This window comes from Myodes glareolus, chromosome 2 (genome assembly GCF_982192425.1).
Source record: "Myodes glareolus chromosome 2, mMyoGla1.1, whole genome shotgun sequence".
Lineage (NCBI taxonomy): Eukaryota > Metazoa > Chordata > Mammalia > Rodentia > Cricetidae > Myodes > Myodes glareolus.
Genome location: NC_142027.1, coordinates 24,341,365 through 24,359,091, shown reverse-complemented (window position 1 = coordinate 24,359,091; position 17,727 = coordinate 24,341,365). Strand labels below are relative to the sequence as shown.

Here is a 17,727-nt window from a genome sequence, read left to right as displayed (position 1 = left end):
AAACTGTAGGAAACCTATTATTATTTTTAAAAATTTAAATAAGAAACAATAAGAATGTTCTAGGTCAAGTTTTCTATTTAAATATTTCCACAGTGTCTATCACGTGACAGGTACTTTGAAAGGCTCCGAGCATGACATGGGATATGCACACTGCAGTACAGTCCTAGTCAAGTCCAGATGAGTACAGGAACCCGACATGGCGACCGACTCCTCTCCAGAAGAAAGGGAACAAAAGCCACTCATCTCAACACCACACGAAGACATGGCAGTGATTCACGCTGATGGCTTTCATTTGTCCTGAATTGCAAGTCAACCAGGAACTATGCCAGTGTTGTGTGGCAAAAGTTTTCCTGGGGACACAGCACACACACATATCAGTTGGTCTAAACATGTTCCAGGCAGCTCAGTTGTCTGCTTCTTCCAGGGTCTCCAAGTCTTCTTTGTAGCTTAGTTTGTCTGCAAGAGGCCCTAAGAAACAGGCTATTGTGCCCTAGCAACAGTCGCCTGTTCCCAGTGGTGACGCCGTGAGACTGACAACAACAGTGATCGACGAGTGTAAACATGTATTTATTAAGTAGTTTTTCTACTGGGTTCTGTGACCTCTCCGGGCACAGCTTTTCTCCTGACTTAGGGTACCAGACATGGTGTGCTCCTTGTTGAACAGGCCTTAAATTCCATGCGAAGGCTTTGGCCTTCCCCGTGATAGCCGAGGCACTACTGCACAAACAGACGCTCTTTCCTGACATGTGGTATTTTAGCATGCAGGATCCACAGCCAAGCAGGAGTGTTGGGGACAGTTTTCTACAGCAGCCTGCACGGCTGCGTCTACTACCATGAAAGCTAGTCTCCCGAATGGGGCTTTCTAGTTCAGTCCCAGCTTAATTTCCTCCTGTAGCAACCACAGCAAGCAATAAGGCTCACCTCCTCATTCTGGCATACAAACACAGCAGTAGCAGCAACCTTTAAGGTTTTGGGGGCTTCCGGGTCTTCCCTGACCAACAATTCACAGAGAGGTAACCCACCCCTGGCACCAAGGTTTACATTCAATAACCTTATGGCTTCTGGGAGTATCGTTTTCCACCCACTCTTGGATTTTTTTTTTCCCCAATTAGCCCAGTCCCAGTAGGGTTGATTACGAGGGAGGTGGGCAAACGGTCATCCCTGGTTGTCTTTCCAAATCTGTGAAACACTCAGAGGCTATCATTATGTCACCTATACAGCAAAATCTTTTTTCCAGAGGATGGGCCAGACAAGCCAACACCCTGAACCATCATCCAATTACAAACAGTGGGATTACAAGGTTAGCCTTAGTCAGGTGTCGTCTGTTCTAATCAAGGGTCAGGGGACCCCAGAGTCGAACACAGCAAGGTCTAATAGAGCATGGGATGGTTTTATCCACTTTTATTAGTGGCGTCCTCCACAGATCAGAGCTGGATTGGAGGCACTAACTTAATTAGCTCCCTGTAACCCTCGGTCATTCTCTCTTATCCTGCAGCTCTTCCATGCCCCCCCCCAATTACGATGAACCTCATGGGTGCAATTTAATTTGCCCAGACCTACTCGGGGTCAAGGGGGAAGGGGGCCGGGCGCTCTCCCCCATTGTACCTGCTGGCTCCCTGGGATTTGCACAGCAGCTGTACCTGAAGTTGCCTCCTCATACTTGGCTGTCAGGGAGGTTCTGGATCGGGAAACCATCTCCACGCGTAGCACACCCTCTTCATGGAGGGAAATGTATTCCCCCCCCCCCCCCGCCCGTACTCTGGGAGGCTACACCCCGCACCGGGACCGGCTTAATCATTTTCTCCCACACTGCACTATCACAGGTGTCCTCCATGAACTGTTCCCCGGCTCTCAAGCCTTCCAGCAGCTCTTAGCACACAATTTGACTTTTTACCAATTTTTCCCCTGTGATCTCCAGCTCGACACAAGTCTTGTCAGGTGCATCCTCCAGTAATCCAGACAGACCTTCCTCTGTTTAACCTTTTTCTTAGATGGTCTCTCACTTTACAACCCTCTTTACACACTGGTCTAAGCTACTGAGATCTGTCGAAGACGTTCCTACTTTATAAAGATCTTGTCCCACCCATGGAGCCAGCAAAGCCACTACCTCTGAACACCAGTCTCACGTTCCCTGCTGAATCACCTTTCAACTCCCCTGCTAGCACTGCTCTATACAGCTCAGTGCTTCAACACAGCTTCTCTTCTTCCTAGTGTCCTCAGGAGCATCTGCCCCCTCCTCTATGGCCCTCCAGTCCCTGCTCTTCATAGGGACCTCTGATGGAAATAACCAAGTGTTCCAAATGGATTTGATAAGTCAGTCCATCAGTGATGCAGGAGGGTCTTCTGTCTATTTGTTACTTTCATTGGTCAAATAAAGAAACTGCCTTGGCCTTTTGATAGGCCAGCCCTTAGGTGGGTGGAGTAGACAGAACAGAATTCTGGAAGAAAGAAAGCAGAGTCAGGCAGATGCCATGGTTCTCTTCTCCGAGACAGATATATAGGTTAGACTCATCTCAGTAAGCCATAGTCATGTAGTGATATACAGATTATTAGAAATGGGTTAATTAAGATGTGAGAGTTAGCCAAGAGGCTAGATATAATGGGCCAGACAGTGTCTAAATGAATATGATTTCCGTGTAATTATTCCAGGTGTAAACTAGCAGGGGAGCCAGGCGGCCGCTCCTTTTACACATCAGGTACTAACTTCCCTCATATTGTCGCAGATTATACAGCCTTTGTCTTAAGGGAGGATGGAAAGTCATATGTTACTCTGTTTCTCTGCCTCCATAGCAGTCAGAAGGATCCTGTATGCTCCCATGGTTGTGACAGGCCTTGGCTGCTTGTTTAAAAGTATCCCCCAATTTCAACATTGCAAAGGCTGAGTATTTCCTAGTCACACTTGTTTCTTCTCTTGGCCCATCATAAAGGGTTCCACCTGCACAACAGACCACAGACGTCCCCATTCTTTCTACGATTGTTATTTTACCAGCTTTCTCTTTTAACTAATTTACTCGCCTATTTAGAAGCTAACGAGGAGGATGCTAGCCCCATCTTCCTTCCTTACTGCAATTGTTGACATACACAACAAGTACATCTTGGCTGTCTTCGAAGACCTATTTCAAACTACAGATAACATTGGCCTGGCAACTTCTGCGGCTGCTTGTTGACAATTAAATGTGCACTAAAATGACTGAAAATTTTCCTCCGACCCTTTATTTCCAAGGCATCTCCATATTCACGTGTTAGACCCCACTCATCCCGCAGGCATGCCATCACATACGACACAGCAAAGGCTGCCATCTTGGGATTCCTCCCACAAACACTCCTAGTCCCGATCCGATGACTCAGTCTTCCTTGCAGGTCTCACTATACACAGCAAGAACCGTGCAATCCCTGTCACAGCACGAAAGCACATTCACACACACCACATAGAAAAAGACAACTGGGCCAGAATTCCTTTCGTGGATGCTCTCACCGCAGGCTACTTGCCCTTGGTCGCCTGCCTTGCAGCCCCATAGCCAGGACCATCCACTCATTCCCCCCAGCTCATCTTTGGTTCTGTTATGTTCCTGTTCTGATGTCAATTATGTTGTATGACAAAGCTTTTCCTGAGGTGACGCAACACACAGGTCTACTCACTCCAGATAGAGATCAGGATCCCATGACAGACCAAAGTAGGGAAGCCAAAGTTTAACCTGGTGAACCAATGAGTCTTATTGGGGTTACGTGTAGGACAAGGGGTGAGGGGTTACTTACAGAAGCAGAAATGACTCAAAGACAGCTGATTTACCGCGGTCCACGCCACTTGGAGCGGCAGCTCGCACAGCTGAGAACGTGGAGCACACTGCACAGCGGGCAGGCAGCCTAGCGGGATGCAGAGTGTCCTTTCTAGGTGCCTCCGTGGAAGGGTTTTTCCAGCACAAGAGCATTTGGGCAGTCGGGAGCCAATGAATACTACAAAGTCAAACCAAGTAAGAGATTTCCTGGGGAGAACAGAATACTGGCTGCCTCTGAATGGGAAGAAAGACGAGGAGGTCTGGGCAGAAGGGACGGCTTTTATAGGGTTTTTAGACTGTGTGCAGAGAGAGCTTCTTGGGAAAGTATCCGACCACAGAAAACACTGATTGTCAGCCCTGAGTCTGAGTCATGGGTGAAGGGATTTCCAAGTCTCAGAGCTCTGGGTCAAGCCAGAGTGTTTTTCCTTTGGCCTTTGTCTTGGGATTGGAGTCAGGTCAGGGTCAGGGTGTTCTTTCCTTGGCCCAGGTGTTTGGGGTCAAGTCAGGGTCAGGGTGTTCTTTCCTAAGCCCTGGTCTCAGGGTCAAATCAGGGTCAGGGTGTTCTTTCCTTGGCCCAGGTGTTTGGGGTCAAATCAGGGTCAGGGTGTTCTTTCCTTAGCCCTGGTCTCAGGGTCAGAGTGTTCTTTCCCTGGACCTTTTACCCTACACTCAGTGGGTCTTAACCTCTTCCCGGAAGCTCCACTGGCTTCTGTTTCTCTAAGGGTCTCCAAGTTGTCTTTGCAGCATGGCTTGTCTGAGGGACTCTCTGCTTTCAGTGCTTACTTAGGCAGAAAGAGGCCTCGTGAATCTGGTCAGTTTCAAGGACTTCCTGAAGCTATTCTGAATGGTTTACCTTCTTGTCTAAGGAGCTCCACAGTAGGATAGAATGTTTCAACCTTAAAGGAAACAGGCAATACCTAGGAAAAGCTTGGTGGGGATTTTATCTGTATATAATTTTGTAGGTTTACTGCACTTCATTACTGAGGTAAAGGATGATAACAATCCATACTACAGGTTCTGAGAGGTATTAAAAACTACTATATCTATTACAGGGTTTGTGCCCTCAAAAATGAGGCTCTGATTGAAATAAATACATTTAATATGTAATCTTTAAGACAAGACTAAAAAATGCGCCCAAAATCTACATTCAACATCCAAATTCTTTGCCTACTTTAAAGTGATTTCTACTGTTTCCATTTATTACATGGAACACAGACTACTCACTCCCCTATAAAAGTTTCTTTTTTATTTACATTGGATTTTTTTTTGTAAATGTGTATAGTAGGTTTATTTATGGTTTTACACTGCTGTGAAAATGATCCATTAAGATGCTATATCGGGTCAATCTGCTGCTGCAAACTGTCTAGCGGCTTCCCTTCCTCCCCCCCCATCCCCAGCACATCCCCTGTGACTCCCCCTCACTCACCCGCAGCAGCCACACGCCTCCTGACAGCAATGCTTCTATCCAAAGAGCTGTCTCCAGCTTCCCTGTCTCAGCCTTCATGTAGGCGAGACCTCCAGGACGACAATCTAAACTTGCACTTGCCGTCCTCCGGGTCCTCCATGCTGCATTCTGTTTCAGTTTCTACTTAGCACTTAATAAGACACCATAAGGTTGAATTGTTCTGTCTGTCTCACCAACAACGAGCACGCTCTGGGAAGACAGCAGAGCTTTTGGCTTTTGAGTTCTCTATCCCCACAGGCTAAAAGAACAACCAGAAGAGTGTGTCACTGCCTAAACACGATGGCATTTTGTGACCACACAAGACAGATTCTGGAAATCAACAGAACTGAAACAGTGCTGTGCCTTCCCGACTAGCCAGCCAAAAGCAGGCACCTTCTCTTAGGAGGTGAATCCAATTAAGTCAAACTACGTCGAGTTACCTATGATTGACAAGTAATGTTTTCTCTGATCATAAAGGTCATAGTATGAGTAGATAATGAGACTTTGCCCCTTGAGTCTACTAGGAATTGTTTTCTCACTCTTAAATAACAAGCAAACAGCACAGGCAGACGGACACCTTGCAACGATGATGAGTTTCTCATCGAGGCAGCAGTCACCAGGAGGGAAAGCACCAGGCTCCATCACCCTGGAAACTAGCTGCCCACAGTTTCCATGTGTGGGGTGAGGACCACTCACGACGGAAGCTACTTTCAAGGACTTCAAAAGCATGCATTTTAGGTAGCACAGAAACCGTTTCCAACTATGCAGGTTCCGACAACGTTCTAGGTGAAATTAAAAAGTAGATACATTCACCTGATGGGCATGGACTTTTCAATTAACGATGCATGCCAATACAACACGTGCCATGGCAAGGGAAGCAAGGCATTTTAATGTGATGCCATCTTCTTCTGGTACTAATGGAATCATGCCCCTATGATGTTTATTGTCCTAAGGAATTAGCTGAGGATGGTGGCGCATGCCTTTAACTCCAGCATTCAGGAGGCAAAGGCAGAGGCAGGCAGATCTCTGTGAGTTCAAGGCAGCCTGGACCATAAAGTCAAAAGCCCTTTGATTGTTAATTTAATAATTTAAAGCCATACCTTTAGTTAGCCACAAGGCCCAAACTTCAACTATTTAAACAGGCTTAAGAGGTTTCAATACAAGAAACGAAGCACCACAATGTCAGAAAAAAACCTTACAAATTTATATAATTCTTATACTAGCAAAAGAACTTATTCTAGACATAACTGAACCCAAAAAGGCGATGTTAAAAAGTTTTACTATAGGTTCAACTTAACCTTATATTTATGTTATCTGTAAATTTAGACCACGAATACTTAACAATATTTTAATAGGTCTCATATGTTTTAACAAACATTTGATGATATTTTGTCGTTATTTGATTTTACTTTATTTATGTATTTGTATGTGTGCACGCACATATGTGGAAGTCACAGGAGTCAGTCCTCCCGTTCCTCACTGGGGTCCGAGGGAGGGAACTCAGGCCATCAGCCTTTGTGGCCAGCGCACTGACCTGCTGTGTCATCTCACTGGCCCTGGGCTACCACTTAAAAAAAAAAGTTATTTGGTTAATTATGGCACAGAGAAAACTATTTCAGGCCAATATTTAAAGCAGCTGTTTCAATCGATACTCTCTCGTCATCCTCCCTGGCAGCAAACAGCGGCATGCGGGTAATTCTGCAGAGAGGCTTGAAGACTGTTACTGAGGAAGCCGTGGGGAGCAAGCCAGTCACCAGCACGACTCCAAGGCCTCGGTGTCAGCTCCTGCCTCCCGGTTCCTGCCCTGTTGGAGTTCCTGTCCTGACTTCCTTCCCTGAGACATATTTGGAAGTGTAAGCAGAAAAAAACCCTTTCCTGGCCAAGGGGCTTTGGTCATTTGTTTCATCACAGCGGCAGCGACCCTAACAGGGATGTCAATCACTGCCAACGGTGCGAAGTCAAACACTGTCTCATTTAACTGTAAAGTAGAGGGCAAGTAATGGTAAGGAGAAGGCTCAGTTAATTCGAGTAGCTTGTAGGTGAGAGGTAAAGCCAGGATTTCAACTCGAGCCAGTTTGGGTTTGTGATGCAAGTCACAGACACCACAAAGAAATCCTCCATATTGTCCCATCACCCCAATCACCCATGTCAGAGACTGACAACCTACTCGCAAGCCACTGTATTCTGCACCAAGAACGACATCACAGACACAAACACACACCCAAGTCCTTGATGATTCCTCTAGACACCTCAGATAAAAACACATTCTTAGAGTACTCTGCCTCCAACAGTTCCGACCCGCAAACTTAGTGAATGTATTGCTTCTGTTACTACCAGGGAACACATACTCTGGATTTTCCTTACTGGAATGAAGCTGGTTAAAACGTTTGCAGGGAAATCTCCAAGAATTTTTATAAGTATGATAAAAAGAAAAGAAAAAAAAAAAGTTGATATTTTAAAATACATCTTGACCCAGTAAGAACTACGGGCCTTTCATTTTGTTGCAGTCAGCAAATCTAAAAACCCGTAAGAACACCAACAGTAGTCCAGGGCATGTGTCCTGAAGCGGTTCCATGTGCAGTGAGTCAACTTCCCAACTCACCCTTTACACTGAAAGGCTTCCTCTAACCTGGATATGTCAGAAGAAATCGCTTTGAAAACCAGCACCCTACCATGAGAGGAAAATCAAATCCAGGTGAGGTTTTACTAATCATTTACCTGAAAACCATTTCCTAGGAGGGAAAAGGAGAATCATCCTTGTTTCCAATACACTGCTCTGTTTTACAGCTCGAACCCAAGAAACTGCCATCTCCAGCCCTGTGCGGTTGAGATGTTGGCAGAGCTGAAAGCAGGGCTGGTTTACACAATAAGCAAGGGGGCAGGAGGACAGCCGAGGAGCCAGGAACTGTCTGTCAGCCGTGCAAACTTCACAGGCTCAAACTTGAAAGGAATTAGAAAGCACAGAGTAAGCGGCGTCGGGACCACCGTTAAAAGCACAAGAAGGAGAGGAGGATGCTGGGAGACAGCCACCTGGCCACCCAGCCACACAGCCAGCCACAGAGTAAGAAGGAAACCAAGAAACACAGAATAAAGAAAGGTAAAAAGCTGGGAGGCAAAATGTAGTGAAAGGGAAATGGGCTTTTTAAGTTCGAAAAACTAAGGCTACACATTCGTAAGCATAGGGAAAGAAAAAAAAAGTACAAGAAAGAAAAGCTGACGTGTGGAACAAGTCCTGATTCAGAAGGATGTGCAACTGAGTCACAGTGATGGACTAAAATGCCAAGCGGCCCGCAGTATCCGCAGCATCTTCTTCTCTGCCAGTAGGCTGGGGACAACACACTCTGTTACCTTGGTCACTTGTCACAGGATTCAGTGATGTATGGGGTAGCCTCAGTTTACATATCAGGAAATGCAAGAACACGTTGATGAAGAGTCTATATGAAGCACTTGGGCTTACTGTAACTTTCAGACTCCTAAGGCCAGCATTCTCCATACACCTCAAGTAAACATGGCTGTGATGTGGTTACCCCACATGTCTGCACAGGTCAAAGAGAAATATGGGGGGTGCCCCCATCCCCATATATATATATATATAAAGGTTTTGCATCTATGGATTTAGTCAAATTGGATGGAAAATATTTAGTGGGGGTGTCTATTTCCTGAGAGCATAGAGATTGTCCTGACCCCCGATACAGTTTAGAGTACTGACATCTAAGTATTATATATTAATGATTGCATAATAATAACAACTATGATATTATTCTCTAAACTGTATCATACACAGCGATTTCCATGCCACTTACAGTGTATTGGGTAATTCTAGAAGTGATTTAAAATACAGTAAGAATGAAGTGAGCTCTCTGGATAATTCATGTAAGAACCTAGAATGAATGAGAGTTTCCCTTCCAGTGAATTCAGTTTTCTCTGATTGACTATGATCTAAAAATAATAGCTGGAGAAGTCGAGACGGGCAAGTCCTAAATCTTAAACTACACACGGCGGAAAAACATGATGAATTCGCCATCTATTCCCACGAGGAGAAGCATGTTTTTGTCCCGCGTGTCCACTCTGCATAGGTTACCTGTGCCCTCGTCAGGAAACCACACGGTATCAGAGTCACTGTCATAGTACCGCGTTATTGACTTAGTAATGGCCCTTTGTACATCAAAGGAACCATGAGGAGCTTCCTTCGGTGAAAACATAAAAATTCCTTACTTAGAAGAAAAATACTCATACTGAGGTTGCTATAGTGGTCTTGGGGAAAAACAAATCTACCCAGGAAATTAAGAAGAAATCTGTGTTGGTTTTGCTGTAATACTTCAAACTGCAGACGTCATGGGTACAAGAAAGGCTTATTTAAGAGAGGAAGGGTACCACACTGCTTTGCGTACAGGTGAAGCCAGTACACAGAAATCAAAATTAACGCCGAGTGATCCACTGGGGATTGGGACAAATCCACTGCAGAGAAGGATTGTATTTGTTCCTTATAGTCTGGGTGTAAAAGTTAAGTCTGAATAATGATCCGCGTTTGACATCAAAGTAACCAAGGCACAGAGAGGCCGTGCTAGTGAGTGGCTAACAGGGTAAAAAAGGGACGTTCTGTGCTCACCAGATGGAATCTCGGTCATACGTGTCTTTCAGCAAGTGCCAGAGGGACTGCTTTGCACACTGCATAGAAGACACTTGGACACACCCGTGGGCGGGTAACTGAGGAACACACTTCCACAGAGTTCCCAAGGAAGGATGGCTCCTTGGCAGGTTAAAGTTATGCTTCAGGGAAAGAATGTCTTATAAGTGGACAGTTTTTGCTTTTGTTTTGTTTGGTTTGGTTTTTTTTTTTTCTTAAAAAAGAGGCCTCACATACTATATCTTCAAAGACATTGCTTCAAAACAATTCCTATTCTGAATTTTTAAGAGGGGTTTTCCACTTAATGCTTCAGTTCAATACTGAGTTTCCCTTTAATAGTGGCGTCCAGTTCGAGGCTCATCGTACAGTCCTTGATTATCCTGGGATAATGATACATTTCCATGAATGAGGGCTGGAGAGTGGAACAATTCTCTTTACCTCTATACTTGAATGCTTCTATCTTTAAATGTGCAATTATAATAGGTAATTCTTATTTTTGAATAATAAAAATAATTTCAAATTCCTTAAAACTCCAAGATGTCTAAGCATATAATCTCCCCAAGTAAAAATTCTAAGAATTTTTCAGAGCAAAATATCTCAGAACGAAGATTTCCCATACTCTGGGAAACAAAGCAATATTCACCCTGTCCTCAGTATTCATAGTGCCTGGGAACTGATTAAGATAATTTATTAAACTGGTATTTGCTGTTTCCCATGAGTGTGGACCATGAATATTCAGTTAGTGAACACATAGTTTAACAGCTCATTATTCACTGTAACCTTAGCAGACACATTATATCACCAATTATATTTATGTAGTCTTCCATGATCTATTTCTGTTCCAAGCAAGAGAGCCAGCAATGTTGTTTAAGGGAGACACACTAGATAGAAGCAGGACGGAACAGGCCATTAAGAAGAAAACCTTTTCACTGGGGTTTAGCTATGAAGTGGTCCCCAAGAAGACTCATTTGTTAAAGGCTTGTTCCAGCGCTCAGGGCTTTACAGAGGGAAATGGATCATGAGGGATTTAACTTCATCAATGGATTAAACCTCTGATGAATTCACAACTGAATGGGTGATTAGGAGGGTGGGCCTGGCTAGGCTAGAAGAAGAAGTTTGCTAGGGATGTGGCTTCCAAGGGTACATCTTTCTGTTCCCACCCCCACCCAACCCCCACCTTACACCTGCTCCCTCTCCGGAAAGATGGGAGCGGTTTTGCTCCATCACACCCAGGCCATCAGAACCTACTGCATCGCGCCTCCTAACAGCCCAAGAAATAATGGGACTGGATGGGATGGAAGTTTAACAACAGATCAAAGTTAAAGAAAATAACAGAATAAAGCATAATAGTCTCATGTTCCTATCACTATATGTAATTTATTTTAAAAATGGAGCGACGAGACAAAGTGCAATACCTTTCGGATGTGTTTCTCCCAAATGTTAAAATAATGGATCCTGAGAACAGAGTTCTGCAATAGCTCGCAATCCACACACTTCTGAAAGAAAGAAGGAGAGATAACGTGTTACCTTGAGTAATGTAATGATTTCGATAATGTGTCTGAAAATGGCGTAGTAGCTATGGACTAAAATGCACAATCTCAAGGAAACAGCACATAAATGTATTGCTGTGAGAGATTCTCACGCACACATGCCTTCCCCGAGTGTGGCTGCTGACCACATCTACTTCAACTACCTGTGGCATAGAATTACTTGCAAAAAGACACCACCTGTCTTCACACTAACAGGACACCAACCCCCGCTCTCCAAGGTGTGAGAAGTTAATGTTGAGGGTACAGAGGAGTTTGGACCATGGGAGGATTTCTGGGACAAAGCACTTGGGAAGTATTCGACATTCACTGAAGAGTTTGAAACACCTTGCTGCTCCTCTCCGAGGAGGTCAGCTCACATCAGAATCAGAACCATCCCCAATTCAGAATGACAGTGCTTTGGGAACGGTTGCAGGTGTGTCCAACCTTTCGAAATTCCAACTCAACAAGGCCAAGTTCAAGAACTGCAGGACTGCGGCTCATTTTCCCCTCCCCACCCCTTTCTCTTCCTCTCTGGGTTTCAAGTACTTAAGATTTTGTGTTGGGCCCTATTCATAGCTATCTTGGGGCGCAGGCAGACCAAGGGCTACAAGCTGAACACGCTTGGCTGCCAGAAACTTTGGCCAGCAGAGACTTGACCTCCACTGCAGACCAGTCAATAGCTTTGTAAACGGTATGCTGATCAATGGGCCAGCAAACGATGCAGTCAGCCAGAGGCGGGGAAGGTACAGTAGACACACCCTGATCTCACTACAGCCCTGTTCCACTGGACACACGAGGAGTTCACACTGCTGACCTCTTCAGTGTCTGATACATAACTTATGATCAGTTCTCCAGGATCACAGCCACACTAAACAGAAATCCATCAACCAGAATACAAACCTACCGAAAAGAGGCAGCTAGTCCATCTTTATTTTGCTGGCATCTCTCAGCTTCCTTAGAATCGTACACGTGCGATGCTTTCCCACGCTCACCAAGCCAGCTCGCAACCACTACATCTCCCATCCACACATTGACACCCACGGTCAGTTCTCTCTCCAGTGTCTCTCCACCCCACAATCGGTCTACCCACGTGGTGGAACTCCAGTTCCTACCGTCTCAAAGTCCTGTGCCACCTGCTCTGTGAACTGGCACGTCACAAGTCCTCTAAGGACATCCGCTAGCCAGCCCAGAGCCACCTACTATTAGCAGCCAGGACTTCAGCTTGCATGTGTTACTCAAAGACACCTAGACTTAGGACTCTGAGTACAATGTCCCATGCCGTTTACAAGGAGACACAAAGTATCTCCTTTAAAGGAGTTTATTTCTAGAGAAAAAATAAATAGTCAAGCAAACCAAACAAAGAAAAAAAACCAACCAACCAACAACAAAACTTAAGGAAGACATCCAGCAAACTAGAGAAAAGAAGAAAAATAAACCATTATGATTTTTTATTATGACACTAGTTTTTCGCCAGCTAAATAAAAACAGTGCCATATCATTTTATGTAATAAAATTTAACCTTCTTCTGACCTTTCTCATAGGGCCAGCAAACCTTTCTACCCAGTAAGGATCCCTCTGAACTATGTTCGATGATAAGCAATACCTTAATTGCATTCATTTACATGACTTTGAAACTATTCTGGGCTGAAGTCATGACTGCAAGGTCACAGAATACAGAATGTAGAATGTACGCAATTCACCTCGGAGAAAAGATCCACTTAAAACTGCGCGGAAGCACCTTTTCTATCCCTCATTAGGAGACATCAAATGCTTAATGCAATCAACAGGTGCCGACATCTGTGCACACACACATGAAGTCACCGATTTTATAAACCTAAACAAAACAGTAAGAATATGTTTGAATAAGTCTATCACATACCACAGCTTTCTTAGTAAAATTCGCCAACTACATTGAGGCAAAGAATAATTCCATATACTTCAGCGGCATTTAAAAAACCAAAACATATAATACAGCTATTCCTTTCTACCATCCCACAAACGTCTGGAAACTAAAAACAATCTATAAAAGCTATAGTTTTAGAGAAAAAAATGAAAACAAAGGATGTTATGTATACTAAAACACTAACTCTCTAATACTTATAAAATCCCCTTCGCTTATAATTGTTTTCCTAATTGACACATTTACAAGACAACTCCCTCACCCAAAGCTCAGGGAAGATTGTGGAAGAGCAGAGCTGAAGGATTGTAAAAGCCAGAGAACAAAAAAAAAAAAAAAAAAAAAAAAGAAGGATCTTTATTCAGTGGAACAGAATTCTGAAGACCCTGAGGCCTACTGACACGGAACACCTAGTCAAAAACTAACATCATTTGTGTGGGAGAATTGTCTGTATTCTGTCAATCTTGTTTTCAATAAATACTAATTGGCCAGGCAGGAAGTATAGATGGGACAACCAGAAAGGAATTAAAGGTAGGGCAATGAGGAAAGCAGAATTCCAGGACAGAAGAAGCCCATTCATTCCCAGTCCTGCCCAGATCACCAAAGAAGCAGGTTGTGATCTGCCCTGCTGAAAAAGGTACTGAACCATCTGACTAACAAAGATAAGAATAATGGGTTAACAAAAGCAACAAGATCTAATATGAAACCTGAGCTAATGGGCCAATCAGTTTAAATCTTAAAAAAAAAAAAAAAAGCCAGAGAAAAAAGTCTCCTGGGAAACTGGACCTGCTAAAAAACGACAGGGAAGCTTTACCAAAAATCCAAACAAGATCTGAAGGGTGAACCCACCAGTGAACATGCTAACAAGAAAGAGGGGAAATTTACAGGGTTCCACCCCTAGACAAACAACTACAGATAACTAGGAAATGCTAAGAGCGGGGAAAATTGTCTTCCCCAGGATGAGTCTCCTAATTGGTTATCCCATAGCAAGTGGTCGGTTCTGAAATCTTACACACACAAGCAACAGGAAAGCAACTCAGCAGGTTGTTTTACATTTTTTTTTTCATGTTTAAACATCCAGAATGATAACAACCAAAGAAAAGGAGGCCATGAATTGGAATGGGAGCCAGAGGCGGATCCATGGGCGGGGTTAGGAAAACTGATGAAGCTATACTTTTAAGATTTTCATTCTTCCTTGAAAAAGGATCTGTGAGGCGAGGACTGTAGCCCAGTGGTGAGTGCTTGCATAACGCACACAAGACCTTTCCATCCCCAGTTCAAACAGGATAAAAAGAAGCCACGAGTTTCTGTCTCATTTTTAATAAGTGGAACAAGCACACATTCCACCGACTAGAGGATGCGCTTCCCATGTCTCAAGTCCAACTACCCCACATTAATAAAAGAAGGGAAATACCATGGGGTGAAAGAAATCCATGACCATAAACGACAGGGCGCGAGGTGTATGCTCTTCAACATTCCGGACCATGTCAAAACACACTAAAACACCAGCCGTACAAGAAGCTTCCTCAACTGCAATGAAATGTAATTCTAAAATAAATCAGATACCACATTTGAATTCACCCCAAGAAAAGAAAGGAATTATAAAGATGGGTTGTAAGATACTTAAAAAATACATATACTAACACCATTACTTATAAACAAAAAATACACACACCAGCACTAATACAAATAAATAAAAATACACACACCAGCACCAGTGCAGAGCATCAAGCACTTGGTTGGGGTTTAATACAAATCACAGGAAAACCTCTCAAGAAGCTTCTGTCTGTTAAGCTAGGGAAATCTCCCATATTTAATTCACTACCGGAGCACTTTTATATGATATCACCCAAGCCAACCTTTTGCAATTTAAAAGTGACTTAGGGAGAGAAAACAATGACATTACAAAATCTGTGTGACTTCACCTTCTCTCTCTGCCTTGAAGGGCCAGACTTTAAATGTGTCATAGGCCCAGCCCACTTCATCCACGGCTTCTCCACAAAGAACATGGGGGGAGAACGTGGACTTACTATTACATTTCTAAATAGACTCCAACACCGTGCGATCACACATTGTGTGATTTTTCTGGGTGCAGGGCAGAGGTTGAATGATGGTGTCTTCCTCTGTTACTCTGCACAGTACTTTTTGAGTTTCTCCCTGACCACGAGCTCACCCACCCAGCAAGTCTAACTGGTCTCGCATCCCAGTGTCCCCACTGCGGATCCCAGGTTCTAAGTCCAAGTCCTCAGGCTTACACAGAAAGAGCTCCACCGACTGAGCCTTCTTCTCCCTGCCCCACACCTTACCCTTTCCAAATAATAAATCAAACGGCTTCGTTTGTGTCTATAAATTAATTCGCTCTGGAGGAGCTTAGCTTTGAAATGCAGTTCAAGGTCAGACAACCCGTCGCTGTGCCAAAGGGACTTCTGGTTCACAGTCTTCCATCAGAGCGTGTGAGGCTGACTAGAAGCCTCCAGCACAGATCCCAATGCTCTTGGTTACGTTTTCTTTGCACTAACACCTTGGATGGAATATTAGCTTCTAACAGAAAGGCCATCTTGTTTCTCTGCACGCTTCTTCTGGCCCATCTCAGGAGACAGTGATTTATGCTCCTTAGCACGTCACCTGTCAATTATGATGGCATTATCCTAAGTTCTAAAGCATCCACAAAAAGGTCAGGATTTTTCCATTCCTTGGACATTAGAAGATGTAGAGGCCAATTTTTATAATCATAATTTCATCACTGTTTATTGTTAAATATTGCTATAATCTTGAATTGAAATTCAAGTATACTAACAGTATCACACAGCTTTCTGGAAAAAAAAATCACACAAAATAAAAACTAATCTGAGATCAAGGTGCTCTCCTGGTATTGGAGTGTATTTGGAAATGTAACTGAAGTTTGCGTTCCTCTCCTATGCACTTTGTGAAGAAGCATTCACTGAAGTGGGCTGGGTCTACCACAGTTAAGGAGCTGACCTTTCTCTGCAGACAGAGGAGGTGGAGAAGCCGGGCTTCTCGATCTCCCTCTCAGATGACTGAAGAAACTCCACCCATGAAGCATGCGTGCATATAGTTCATACATTTTCCTTTTCTTATTCCTTTTCTGTAGCTCAAGATGTTTCAACAACACAAAGGTCTTTTCATCTTGAAGTCTTCCCCCTTGGAACAGTCAAGGACTCAATTCCAGCATGCCTCTGATTCACAGTGATCAATCCAGACCACTCCCCTTCATTTGGCCCTACAATCCAGGAGACAATATTTTCCTGCTTTCTTCACACCATTGAAGCAAACTCAGATGACTCCTGTATATCAATTATATATCCATAGCTAAGTCCTATGCAACACCAGCTGTAGTACTGAAGGCCTAGCTTATTAGGATCTAATCACAGAAAACTATCTATCTGATCTTGAATCTGGTTACTCCACCTAGCCCTACATTGCTTGGCCCATGGAAATTCCAATGAAGCCCAAAGTGCAGGTTCCTCCCTAGCTCCTCATGGGGTCTCTTGGCAGCATTGGTGCCTTCCCACATCATTGTACTCTGGCCTGATGTGCACTGGGAAACTTTGAGTACCATAATTTCATTTTCCCGAGCCTCTCCATGCTTGGCGACCACACATTCCCGATGCAGACTCGTGTGTGCGCACGAGGTGCCCGCTTGTATGGACGCCTTTCACATTTTCCTCTTCCTTTCCACCTGGTAAAAGGCATATAATGATGGGGGCTAAACCATCTATGCTTGAAAAGGAGGTGCCTAAAGAAAGGTGCCTATCAAGCCTATAGGCAAAAGGAAATCGTGGACTGTCGGTGTTGCTCAGGTAACACAAGAGAAGGCTGACACAGACTGTGGAGAGAGCTCAAAGACGCTCCAGACAACGAGAAGCACCTGCTACAGACTATGTTAAAGCACAGCTTCATCTAGGAACTATTTCCCCGTCGTACCTCACCTGTTCACCCGCCCATCTCGCAGGCAACTCCATAAACAGCAGTTATCCCCATTATAAAACAGTTGACGGTTAAAACAATGAGCCAACCAAGAAAGTACAATATTCCATAACTGACATTTACAGCACCGGCCTTGGACTTCTAATCTTTACCAGACGGGCACACAAATCAATCCATCGGCTCATAAAGGTGTGCTTTTTTAACCTCTAAAGCAGATGGGATTGGCCAGAAGTGTCTGGCATGTCAAACTGCTAATCACCGCTGCCCTTTGCACAAAATAACCCACTTAAGTTGAGGCATGGTTGCACTGTAACCGACATTAGTCTGTGGGAAACCCATTTAACTGTCACACACCCCTGCCACTCCGGCTCTCCCTTAATTAAGCCTAATGCCTTATGCTTTGACCTTTTGTTCTAGCCTATTAACCCTATCCAGTACAAGTTCAATTATGTTAAACTAAAAACTTTGCTGTAACATATTAAATGCCAAGCTCCAAAAAATCACAA

The 17,727-nt window shown here is 44.0% G+C and overlaps 1 protein-coding gene across 4 annotated transcripts in view; it reads right to left on the bottom strand.

Moving 5' to 3' along the window:
* The window catches only part of Nrip1 (nuclear receptor interacting protein 1), an 81,583-nt gene that overhangs the window by 50,514 nt on the left and 13,342 nt on the right, over positions 1-17,727 (bottom strand). For 3 of the 4 annotated variants that reach the window (XM_085685700.2, XM_048422373.3, XM_087899561.1), the window contains exon 2: positions 11,263-11,343. The exons of the other annotated variant lie outside the window; for it this stretch is intronic. The gene's annotated coding sequence lies outside the window, so the exon portion shown is untranslated. The remainder of the gene's footprint in view (positions 1-11,262; positions 11,344-17,727) is intronic. 4 annotated transcript variants of the gene reach the window in all.